The sequence below is a fragment of the Hemicordylus capensis genome, chromosome 2, assembly GCF_027244095.1.
Source record: "Hemicordylus capensis ecotype Gifberg chromosome 2, rHemCap1.1.pri, whole genome shotgun sequence".
Lineage (NCBI taxonomy): Eukaryota > Metazoa > Chordata > Lepidosauria > Squamata > Cordylidae > Hemicordylus > Hemicordylus capensis.
This window is the reverse complement of record NC_069658.1, coordinates 68,947,460-68,959,519: the sequence shown is the minus strand read 5'-3', so window position 1 is coordinate 68,959,519 and position 12,060 is coordinate 68,947,460.

Below are 12,060 nucleotides of genomic sequence, written 5' to 3'. Positions count from 1 at the left end.
TGTCGAAGTTAGGTTTTTTTGTAGCAAAGGCTACAACAGTACCACCAGAGCACCCCCCCCAAAAAAATCTCAGTCTTTACACCCTGCTTTTTCAAGTGTAAGGGTGCCCACTGAGAGTGCCAGCACTGGAATCAGCCCCGGATTTGCAGGAGCTGGCCAATTCATTCATGTGTTACTTACAGTTAGGTGATTGTGAAAGGTCACTTTTTGGTGGATAATAATTAACAACAAACAATAACAACAACAACTGCATGAATCCACCTGGAGCTTTTGGAGAGTCAGTTTTAGTGGTTGACAGCAAGCGGAGAATAGCAGCAGCCAACATGTGAGTATCTCCAGCTGCTGCATCTCAGATTCAACATTGTCAACACTTAGGGTTTTCCCACACTATTGAAAAGGAACTTTAAGTTCATGCAAAAGTACACAAGGCAGCTGCTAATGACAGAATAATTATATTGGGTCCATAAATACCAACTGAAGAATGAGGTCTGGCCCATAACAGAACTTTATTTGGAGAAAGTATGAACAGCAATAACACTGTGTCCAGCCAGTGGACCCGCTGGTTTCATCACTGTGGCAGCCACCAACTGGTGTTTGGCGGAGGAGGCGGCGGGGACTGGTGGTAGGTGGTTAGGCAAGGCCACGGTGGAGGAGCTGGTACAGGAGCTGGGGGGCGGAGATAGCCGGGAGCGCTGCCTGAACACTGGCTCCCAACAAGGTGAGAAGCAGGGGAATGGTCCAGCCCAAGGCGCCCTCTGATGACATTGGAGAAGCACCTCAGGAAGGGAGGAGGGAAGAGAGAGGGGAAGAGAGGGAAGCCAAGCCCTCCTAACCAACAGCTGGCCAGAGGGGAAGTAAATTGAAACAAAGCTGGGTGGAGGCCCAATTAGTGAGGGGTGGGGTGCATGGTGTCCACCTTTGTGTCCCCTGTCTTCATTTGGTGAGGGCAGGGCAACTCCCAGTCCACCCAGGTTGGAAGGGGTGAATGGAGGGCCATTTGTCAAGAGCCCCTTCAAACCTGGAGCAAGCCCTTCAAGGAGTGTGTATGTGTGCGCACACACGCGTGTGTTTGATATCTTTTATTTCCCACTCACCAAAACTGGCTTTCATTCCTGCAAAATAAAGAAGTAAGGTGCTTCTTGGAATGAATGGAGCTCTAGACCATTCACAATGGTCTAAACAATTCCCAATGCAACCAAGCACAACCATTTTGAGTCTCAGTTGGGATGGGGCCATAGCTCAGTGGAGGAGCATCTGCAGAAAGTCCCAGATTCCATCCCTGGCATCTCCAGGTAGGGCTGGGAAAGAGTCCTGCCTAGAACATGCGAGAGCTGCTGCCAGTCAGTGTAGACAATACTGAGGTAGATGGACCAATGGTCTGATTCATTATAAGTCTGACTCCTGTGTTCCTAATACAGGTACACAAAATTATAGCGATCCTTTGTCCATTTACTTTTAAACAAAATCCACAAAATCCACAAATAAGTGTGTCTTCAAAGACATACGCTATTTAGGGGGGAGGGGGGAATGATAAAATGTTTGAGTTCAAACAGGAGTTCATTTCCCATGAAGGCAAATGTTCTGTGGATATTTTCTAGCCAGCCTTTATTGAATAATGAAATGGATAAATTATCTATACAAGGAGTGGGTTAGTAAACATTTGTGAGTAAAGGGCATTTTGCAATTTTCAGACTCATCCATATTCTCTGTGTGTGTGTGCGTGTGTGTCGGAAGAACTAGAGTATGGCATGTGAATTTGTTTTTACTGATATACACTTATTTTTGGTGGTTGGACTTTCTTCCTGAAAGGACAGAAATCTTTGTACCTGTAAACAAACTCTGCTGGTAAAAGGGAATATTTTATCAGTAATGCAACTGAATTAATTGTAATACATTACATTCCTTGCCAATATTATGCTATCAGAAAATCAAATTGAATGCAAACCAAAGAATTTTGAGTTTGGAAGTGAAATAACATGGTTCACATAGGGGCAGAAAGAGAAATGATAAAGATCTGCCAATAATAGCAGCTAATTAACCACCCAAGAAGAGCACAATATGCAGAGGTTAATATAATATGTTTAGGGAGAGTGTTCCTCTGCATCTTGAAATCAAAATATGCTAAAGAACAGGAAGCCATTGGAGGAATGGTAGAAAAAGGAGTTAGTAGAGGTGCATGAGAAGAAAATGTAATAACTAAAAAGCAAAAAAGTTTTGTCACAGAATCATAAAGTTGGAAGGGAGCAAAGGATCATATATTTCAAGTTTGCTTTGCAATCTAGTTAGCCTTCAACAGACAAATATGCACAATCTGTATATTACTGTGGTATTTGTGTTAAGATTCCTGAGTTCTTCTTGCTAGTTTCCGGGTGGAAATGCTATATCTTCCTTTCCTTCACATCCCTTTGTCATCTTTGCCTCAGACATGCAGTGGAGCCCCCACACGACTCCTCCAGTCCTCTTGCACTTGTTGTGCAAGAATGCTAATACTTCAACAAAGTGCTGCCTGTTGTGCAAGAATGCTAATTCTTCAAATTATGCTCTTCCAGAGTGCTGCCCACACTTGGGAAGCACTCTGAAAGAGCATAAGCATGTTGCTGACCTCGTTGCAACGTATTTCTAGAGTGCTGCTAGAAGGTGGGCATTGCTTGGAAATATTAGGGGCTGGAGGGGACTGGAGCAATTGCATCTGGGCTCCCACTGTGTCCCCTCAGGCCCTACTAATATGCAGGCAGGGGCATATCTATGGTGGGGCAGGCAGGGCACGTGCCCCGGGTGCCACTTGAAGGGGGCGCCATTTTTAAAAAAAGTTTAAATGGTTGCAGAAAACAAAATGGCCACTGTGCATGCTCAAATGGCCTCTGTGAGGCCCTAGGCCAGGCCAGGCCTCACAGAGGCCATTTGAGCATGCGCGGTGGCCATTTTGTTTTCTGCAGCCATTTTTAATTTAAAAAAAAAAAAACAGCCACCGCACATGCTCAAATGGTCCCTGTGAGGCCCTAGAGGCTAGCGGGGGGAGGGGGAACCTTTTCCACACACATGGCCTTTAGGAAGCCACCCGAAGGGTCTACAGGTATAGGGGTGTGTGTGTGTGTATATATATATATATATATATATATATATATATATATATATATATATATATACACACATACATACAGTGACTTTATATATATATATATGACATATATATATATATAAAGTCACTGTACATATATTTAGTTTGGCACTAAGTACAGAGAATCAGGGCTTGTGAATATTGAGCTGAAGCTTATGAGCTAGGATTGTATTCATTTGCTCTTACTTTGCTTCTTGTGATAAGTGAGTTAAATGTGATGTCTTAATAATATGGCTATTAATGGTGAGTTTGTCTTTGAATCAGTGTGAAATCCTTACTATTAAAGCCCACTGGGAGTTTCTTGCTCTCTTTCTCTCATTTTAACTGTCTTTCTGAAATACTGGAATATGTTCCAAGCAGTGACACAGTTTACTCCTGCATATCCTTTAATTATTTTCAGATAATTATTTATTATCTGGGAAAAGCCAAATTCTCCATTTATTTTAAAAACTTATATAATAGTGATGCCACAATGCATAGTAGAGAATTAGACTGGCACTTCTGTTAAGTTTTCCAAGTACACCTCCACATAGTATTTGGGTATTTCATGAGCCCCAGCATACTGAAATTTTAGTTTCCCAGCATTTTTTGGTCTGGCTACGTCCACTGCTAAATAGTTTTTGAAAGATTAAAAGATTAACGAGCTTGACTTGTATTTTTCAGCTGATATTAGGGTAAAGTTATCTGAAAGATGGGTGTCAGATGTTTGGACAGGGGGCGCAATTTCTGTGCTTGCCCTAGGCGCTATTTTCCCTAGATATGCCTCTGTATGCAGGTGCGTAGCTAGGGAGAGTGCGCTCGTGTTTGCCCCTCTCCGCATGCACCAGCTACGCCCCCTGTAGAATCCAAGAGAAAGAATTGTGGTATGCAAGGACAAGGCCATGGAGTGGAATCAGGGACATTCATAGTTTAATGAAATAGATATTATGTACAGAGAAGCAAGTACAGACGGCTTTTCAGTGCTCTTGCTGCTGGCTGTTTGTTAGCCCCACCTCCACTCCAGGACTGGAATACAAGTAACTAAAGCCCCATTCAGAAACTGGGCTGGATCAAGGAATGGATTAACCCAAAACACCACACCCCCTGCATGTGATGTCACATGCAGGGGGCATGACCAGCACCCGGAAGGGCCCTCATGGCTCTCTGGAGCTCATTTCCCAACTGGCTTCATTGTCAGCTGGTGTTTCCTTCATTCCTTCCGTGAGCAAGGGAGATAACAAAGAAAACACCCAGATAACAAAGAAATGAGATCACAAAGAAACACCTAATGAAGCCGGCTGGGAATTAGGCTCAGGGGAAGGGGAAGGGGTGAGAGAGCTCAGGGGAAGGGGTGAGAGATGAGCCAGGTGGCTCCCAGGAGCTGGGCAGCTTGAGTTCTTTGAACCCATCTGCCCAATTATAGCTCTGCCCCTGCTAACATGCTTGCTTTATTCAGTGTGTTTTTATTCATTTATTTTAACGTTTTTTCATCCTACTTATTCTTATCAGCACTGTGGAAGTGTTGACAAACCAGAAGGTAGTTTTCCCATTTCCCTTACCCCCATATTTCAATTTTGGTCAAGACTGAAGTGGAAACAAATATTACAAAAGAAAATCTTGGCTTGCTCCCCTGTTAATCAGTCTCAAAAGCATAAAGTTAATTAACCATCAAGGTAGCTCTTCCCCAGAGACTAAAAGGCTAAATGTGCAACATTTCTTTATATTTTTTTAATCTGTGAAAATGTAGCTGATGAGCTCAGTGCTGATTGTTTCTTTTAGGGATGTGCATGAATCATTTCGGGCAGCCCACAGGGGTTATAGCGAGCGGTAGCTTTAAGAATGAGGCACGTAGATCCTTACCTGGTAAGAGAGCTGGTCTTGTGGTAGCAAGCATGACTTGTCCCCTTAGCTAAGCAGGGTCTGCCCTGGTTGCATATGAATGGGAGACTTTATGTGTGAGCACTGTAAGATATTCCCCTTAGGGGATGGAGCCACTCTGGGAAGAGCAGAATGTTTCAAGTTCCCTCCCTGGCATCTCCAAGATAGGGCTGAAAGAGATTCCTGCCTGCAACCTTGGAGGAGCCGCTGCCAGTCTGTGAAGACAATACTGAGCTAGATAGACCAATGGTCTGACTCAGGATATGGCAGCTTCCTATGTTCCTATGTACCTGCTCTGCCACACCACCACCACTGTTCTGGTCGTGGCACTGTCCTTCCCAAAGCTGCATTGTGGCGGTGGTATGCACAGTTCTACAGAAAGCCAGTTCAAAGTTGCTTTTCTTCAGGCATGAAAACTTTCCCATACAAATTTCTTTTGTATGATCTCTTACAGGAGTAAGGGGATTGATAACTTTGCTAAAAAGAAACAGAAGCCCATGAAGACATACCTCTTTCAGATATATGCTGCACAGAACAATGTGGAACTCAGGAAGACCATGGTATAAACATGACTAGTTTGAAATATGGTGTTGCATGTTTTAGTTTCTTGAAAGGGGTGTTTGTGTGTGTGTGTGTGTGTGTGTGCGCGCGCGCGCGCGCCTATATGCCTGTTTCCATGAAGTATGAACCCTAAGAAGCTTAATCTCTCTCTAACTGTAACCCAAGATGACAGAAGGCTGGTCAATTCCCACATCTTCCCACAGCCAATTCAAACAGCTGCCGATCATTTTTGCCCCATTTCCTTATATTCGCTAAATGAAGGTATTTATTATTATGCACCCTGGTATTTCTCCTACAACTTTAGTGGTTGTTGCATATTCAGTGCTTTACAGTGAATACCTCAAATCCAAAAACCCACTTCAGAGTTATTAATCACATACATATTTCCCCTTATTTTGTAGCCATTTCCCAGCTTCAGTTTTTAAAAACAGCAAACTTAACAACAATTCAAGGTGTGTATTTTTTAATGCTCTGTAATTTATCCATAAAGTTCACTGCCACAGGTTATAACTAGGGTTAATCACATACTGCAACCATTTGAGGTTTATGAATAACAATAGTCTCTCCAGTTACACTAGGTAAACTAGAATAAAATTACAAGGGCTATCAATCTACATGTTTTAGGGTATCAGATAATGACCAGCTGGTGAGAAGAGGAAATTTACCCCCTCTGGTGTGAGGCTCAAACTGCAGGAAGCATTATGGAAGTTATACCATGTTCTGTAAAAATCCACTCTAGTGTTTTGAGGAGAAAGGCTGTTAGATGAGATGGACTCTCACTCCCTTTTGCTTAGAGAAAAGTATGTTTCTATCAAACGTAATACATCCCCAGTAGATCATTTTTATTTCAGAAAATGCCAACCTCTGTTATTACAGGTCTTCAAAAAAGCTATCTGATTCAGTGTCTTCACCTTTTCAAGGCAAAGCTGGCCAAATCATTATCTCTCTAGGATTTCAGTTTGTTCTCTCTTATGTCTTAAAATTTTCCCTTCTTTAACTCACATTTAGCTTCCAAGAGAATTTCTGTTCAGTCTGCTCCTGATAAATACTGTACAGCCCAAACATAATTGTTTAAAAGTCTGAAATCTTTTTCCATTACCCATCTGATTGCATTGAAGTACAAGTAAAAGCCACAGTGGGATAGGTCCTATCTACAACCTTGTTATACAGAAGTATTTGATTAGAAATGTCAGTGCAACTTACCATTTCCAGGCCCAGAAAAGAGCTCCCAGAACTAGGGATGTGCAAAATATTTCGGGTACAGAACGATCTGTACCCGAATCTGCCTGTTTGGGGCGATTTGTATACAAAACAAATTGCCCATCTGCAAGTCCCAAAATATTCAGCTCTAAAACAAATTGCCTGAATTTTGGAGCCGAAGGTTTTGTTGTTTCAGACCTCCATTTTGTGGCAATTTCTGTGTGTAGTCTCCATTTTGTGTTTGACATTGATCTGAATTTCCCACCCTTCCAGGCTTCAGATTGGTAAACCAAAGCATGGGCTAATCTGCTGAAAATTGTCTCCTTGTTCTCAATTGGCTCTTTTGGCTCTTGCAAGTCCTAAATGATTCTGCATTGGCCAAGGGAAGGTCGAAGAAGAGGCAAGGGTGGGGAGAGTTCAGGGGGGATTTTCAAAGAGATTTAAAGAAGCAGCAGCCACCATTCTGCCTTTCTGCCACTCGTGGGAGACGAGAGAGAGAGATTGGCTTGGCTTGGCTTTGCCTTGCTGCCTATTGTTCTTCCTTGCCAACCTGCCTTGGTGCCTGTGCCTGTGCCAGTCTGGGGTGGATTCTCTGCTGCATTCATTGCTTTTTTGTAGAGAAAAAGAGAATTCTAGAGAAGAAAAGAGAATTCAATCTGATTCTTTTTTCACCCACTTCCTGCTTCTGAGAGAATCACTGCCTACCTGTGCCAGCCACCAGCCCCAGAGTGCCTGCGGCCAGCCAGCCCCCCCCCCCAAGATTTTCCAGGCTTTTGCCCCAGCCCCCACCACCACCACCACCATCTGAAGACTGAAGGAGAAAGAGTAGACTCTCAGAGACCAGACCACAGAAGTGGAATACTGGACGCAACGTGGGTGAAGCCTTAGACTGCGTGAGTAGTACCCATTTAACTCTCTCTCACACACACACACACCATACACACACACACACACACACCTCAGGAACTGTGTATCCTTGGGGTTTTTCAACCCACCAGGTTCAAAGTGTGCAACGCAAGCTATGTGCACAAATTGAACCTGCCTGGTCACCTTACTAATGTTGGCTGTGTTTTTGGTGACCATGAAGCCTAGGCAGAGGTTTGGTTCCCCAGCTAGCCAAGTCCCCACCTGTTGGTCCATGATCGCTGACAACTCATCCAACCTGTGGTGTGTGTCCATCGCCTCCACATGCAACACTACCCAAGATGGCTTGCCTGCATGGGAGGAGATGGATACAGCTCCAGTGGAGCCAGATGTCCCCCACACCCTTGTCCTTGTCCTAGTGCTGCTGCCAGCAGAGGTTTGGACCCCCGGGTGCCATCGCAGCAGGTGCAACAGCAGACCTGACGTGCTGACGTGCTTAGGGCCCTTGACCCTGCTAACAAGTGCCTTGCAATGGGTGTAGGCAGAATGGCTGGGATCACCAGGGCAAAGCTCAAAGTGATCCCACACCACACTGCTGGACTCTCCTGCGACATGAGGCCGCTTGGGTGGTGGCACTTCTGCTGGTTCCTTCTGGGGCACACCACCACCACTGCCCTCAGAGCTGGCCTAGAAAGTCCCAGGGACAGGAAACACAGGCACTCTTCTGCCCCTCTCAGCAATCTCTTTTGGGGCTTCTTTTTAAAACCCTAACTTTAAAAAAAAACATTTTTGAAAGAATTGGGGGTCAGGGGGCAAATGGGTGCAGATAGATCTGCCTGTTCTGAATGAGGTTACACTCCCCCAGAAGGAATGGGTCCACAGTTTGGGAGTGCTTCTGGACACAACTCTCTCTGTGATACCTCAGGTAGAGGCAGTGGCCAGGAGTGCTTTCTATCCGCTTCGGCTGGTTCACCAACTGCACCCTTTCCTGGAAGTGAGTGACATTAAGGCAGTGCACATGCTGGTAACCCCCAGGCTTGACTACTGCAATGCATTCTACGTGGGGCTGCCTTTGTATGCAGTCTGGAAGCTCCAACTGGTGCAGAATGACTATATTACACTGGTTTTGAAAAAAACTACACTGGTTACCAATAGGTTTCCAGCCAAAATACAAAGTGCTGGTTATTAACAAACTGAGTCCTTAATGGCTTGGGCCCAGGGTATTTAAGAGAACGCCTTCTTCATTATGAACCCTATCGCCTATTAAGATCTTCAGGGGAGGTTCGTCTGAGGGGGCCACCAGCTCATCTAGTGACAACCTGGAGGCGAGCTTTCTCTGTAGTTGCCCCAGAGCTGTGGAACGCATTTCCTGAAGAGATTGGAGCTGCTCCATCTCTGTTGACCTTTAGGAAACAACTGAAGACACATCTCTTCAGCCACACTTTTAAACTATTCAGTGGTTTTTAGCTCTTTAAATTTGAATGTTTATGTGTTTTAAACTGTTGTTTAAACAATTGTTTTAGTTTTAATGTTGTGAACTCCCTAGAGACTTTGGTAGTGCACAGTATGATAAATAAATGAATAATAATAAACAAACAAACAAAGTATATGTGAGTTCCAGGTTCTGCAGCTTTGCATGTCTGAGTCTGGAATAACCATTCTATTCATAATTATACTTATATTCAGGCTCTTCAGCATAACTGGACTGCAGAACAGTTGATAAATCAACTTAAATTCAAACCTTCCAGTTCAGCTAGTTTCTATGAATCTAATTATATTCGGAAGAAGGTGTAAGCTTTGGAGTATTTAGCTCTTCCATTGAGAAAGCCAAGGCTGCTTATTTATATTGTTCTCTCAGGCACCACCAAAGCAGCAAAGTTTGCTTATCTTGACATAGAAATACATAGAGGTACACCAGCCACCAGGGAGGAAAGACTATATCTTGAGCAGAGATTCAAAATCATAATGAAGAAGTCCTGTTTGCCTGCCAGAAACAACAGACAAATGACAAAGCAATTTTCACACTTCTTAATGAGATCCCAGGATAGTTTTGTTGAGCTCCAAACTGTCGAATAGATGAATTTAAACTCAGCTGCTTCCCCACAACCTTCGAACTGACTTTTCTTTTTTCAAAAGTGAATGGCACACAGGAAGCTGGACAGCATTGGAATAATGCATGTTTCACACACCTGGGGGCATCAAGATTTGTTAACAAGAGTTCAGGCATTGATTAACAATATCACAATGAATAACAAAGGAACAAAGAGTGATTTGTCACTTCCAAAATGTGCCTTTCATTGTTTTAGAGAGTGCAAGAAACTAAAACCATTGCTTCCCATATGAAATATTGTGAAGTTTAACTCATTCCAGTGAAGTGCAGCCAATAGACCTATTTATTTATTCACCAAGGAGAAGAGTAGGGAAAGTTGGCAATGATAAAATAAAGGTAAACTAGAGGCAGGAACAAATAAGATCAACTTATTTGATTGTTTATTGAGATAATTATACCCTGCTCTATAAGCCTTTTTCAGGGCAGTTAAAGAATGTGGGGGGAAACACTGAAAAAAAAACTTTGATATTTCTCTTTGGGAGGAACTCTGAAATTCTCTCAAATTTCATTTTGAAGAAATTGATTTCAGTGCAATAATCAATATCCAACCTCAATTGTTACCTTTTCTGTTTTTAAAGTGGGAACCCAGTAATGATTATGTTTCCTATTCCTATCTACAGCTGTACAAAAATTCTGTAAAATGTCTACATTCAATATTTTTAATTGAATTTTCTGAAGTCATGATTCTACAACCATGGTATGAAAAAATCTAGGGTGAAAATTGTGTCTTGCCATTGATATGACACATTTCTTCAATCCAAATCCCTGCTTACTGTTCTGAATTACATAAGCTCTCCTATGCAAGCAGGCTTCTTCAATCACATTAATTAAGAAGTAGCTCCACACGTGCACAGCTTTGAGTACATAGAGTTCTTCCATCATTAATATGAACGGAGAAGCCATTGTGGACATCACACATCTGCAAGAAACTACTAGACCAGGGCAACATTTATTTGTCAACCTTCCAGCAGTGCATATAATGGCAGTGAAATCACAACTAGCATTCAAAGCACCCTCATGGCATTTACTATGGTTGCAGAGGTGACAATAAGAAACCATCTTGAGACTCTCCTGGCATATTGCTTTAATGTTCTTAAAAAAAAAAACCCAAGCCACTGTTACAGAAAGATCTAATGCAAATACAACAACAGCACTTGTACCTAATTTTAAGCAGTTCTCCTGAGCCTCATTCAGACTTTACAAAATTGCCCCACTATAGACATGTGCAGCAGGATGAAGTGGGGGGAGTCCCACCCCCACCATGTCAATCATCTGTATGTCCCACTTACAGCAGGGCTTGTCTGAAGAGGGGAAAGCCCAATGCATGATGGCAGGCACTTCCATGATTGCATGGTCTGTGGGTGATTGACACGGTGAGTACAGGACATCTTCCTCCTCCCCACTGTACAAGCTACGTGGGGTGATTTCACAATGTCTGAATGAGACTAACAGGGCTCTGGAATATGTAGCATAGGCAAGGTACGTGTTCTAGTTTTCAGTAAAAGTTGTAAAGGCTGCTATCCCCCAAGACATTTCTGTAAAACTTGGCAGAGGGCCAGTTCAGCACCCCATTTCCCTGTTCCTCAGGGGCGTAGCAAGATTGGAGTGGGCCCAGAGACAAGATTTTAAAATGCCCCCCCGCACTGAAACTCAGCTCATGAAGTAAAGAAATCTTAAATGAGGCTGAATAGTAGTAACAAAAAGCAGAGTGTGTGTGTGTGTATGTGTATACACACACACACACACACACCCCTATGTGCCACAATAGAACATCATCCTAAATTATTTTTTTTAAGGTTTTGTAAATTGTGGACAATGCAAGTCATTTAATGGTACTAGAGAAAGACATGCTGTTCTGGTAGCTCCAGGTCTTAACACCCACATCAGTTTTGGAGGATGAATACAACTGAAGGAAGCCCGGGTGGGTGCGCGGCTGGGGGAGTCAGTCATGTGACTTGCCTCTCCCCTCCCCAGGCAGTGGGCCCCCAGACAACTGTCTCCCCTTGCCTTATTATAGTTATGCCCCTGCTGTTCCTAATTTGGTGGGCCCACTAGGTTCAAAGTTACTGCCCTTTCACATAGTATTTTGACTGCAGGTGAGAGGCGGTTCAGAGAACTCTCCTTCGATTAGAAGAAGAGGAACACTAGCTAAGAGGTGAACTGGAATGTGTTCATGCATGTCCCTAATCAAGCAGTGGGTATGCAAGCTCAAACATATTGTCCAAACTGATCTACAATTGTTCCAGACCTGGCTGCAATTCCAGGCCCTCACAAGTGAAAGATAAGGTACAGTAAATGAAAAGAATTGCAGACTCCTACAACTTAAATTCCTCTTGGGATTTTTAGATAT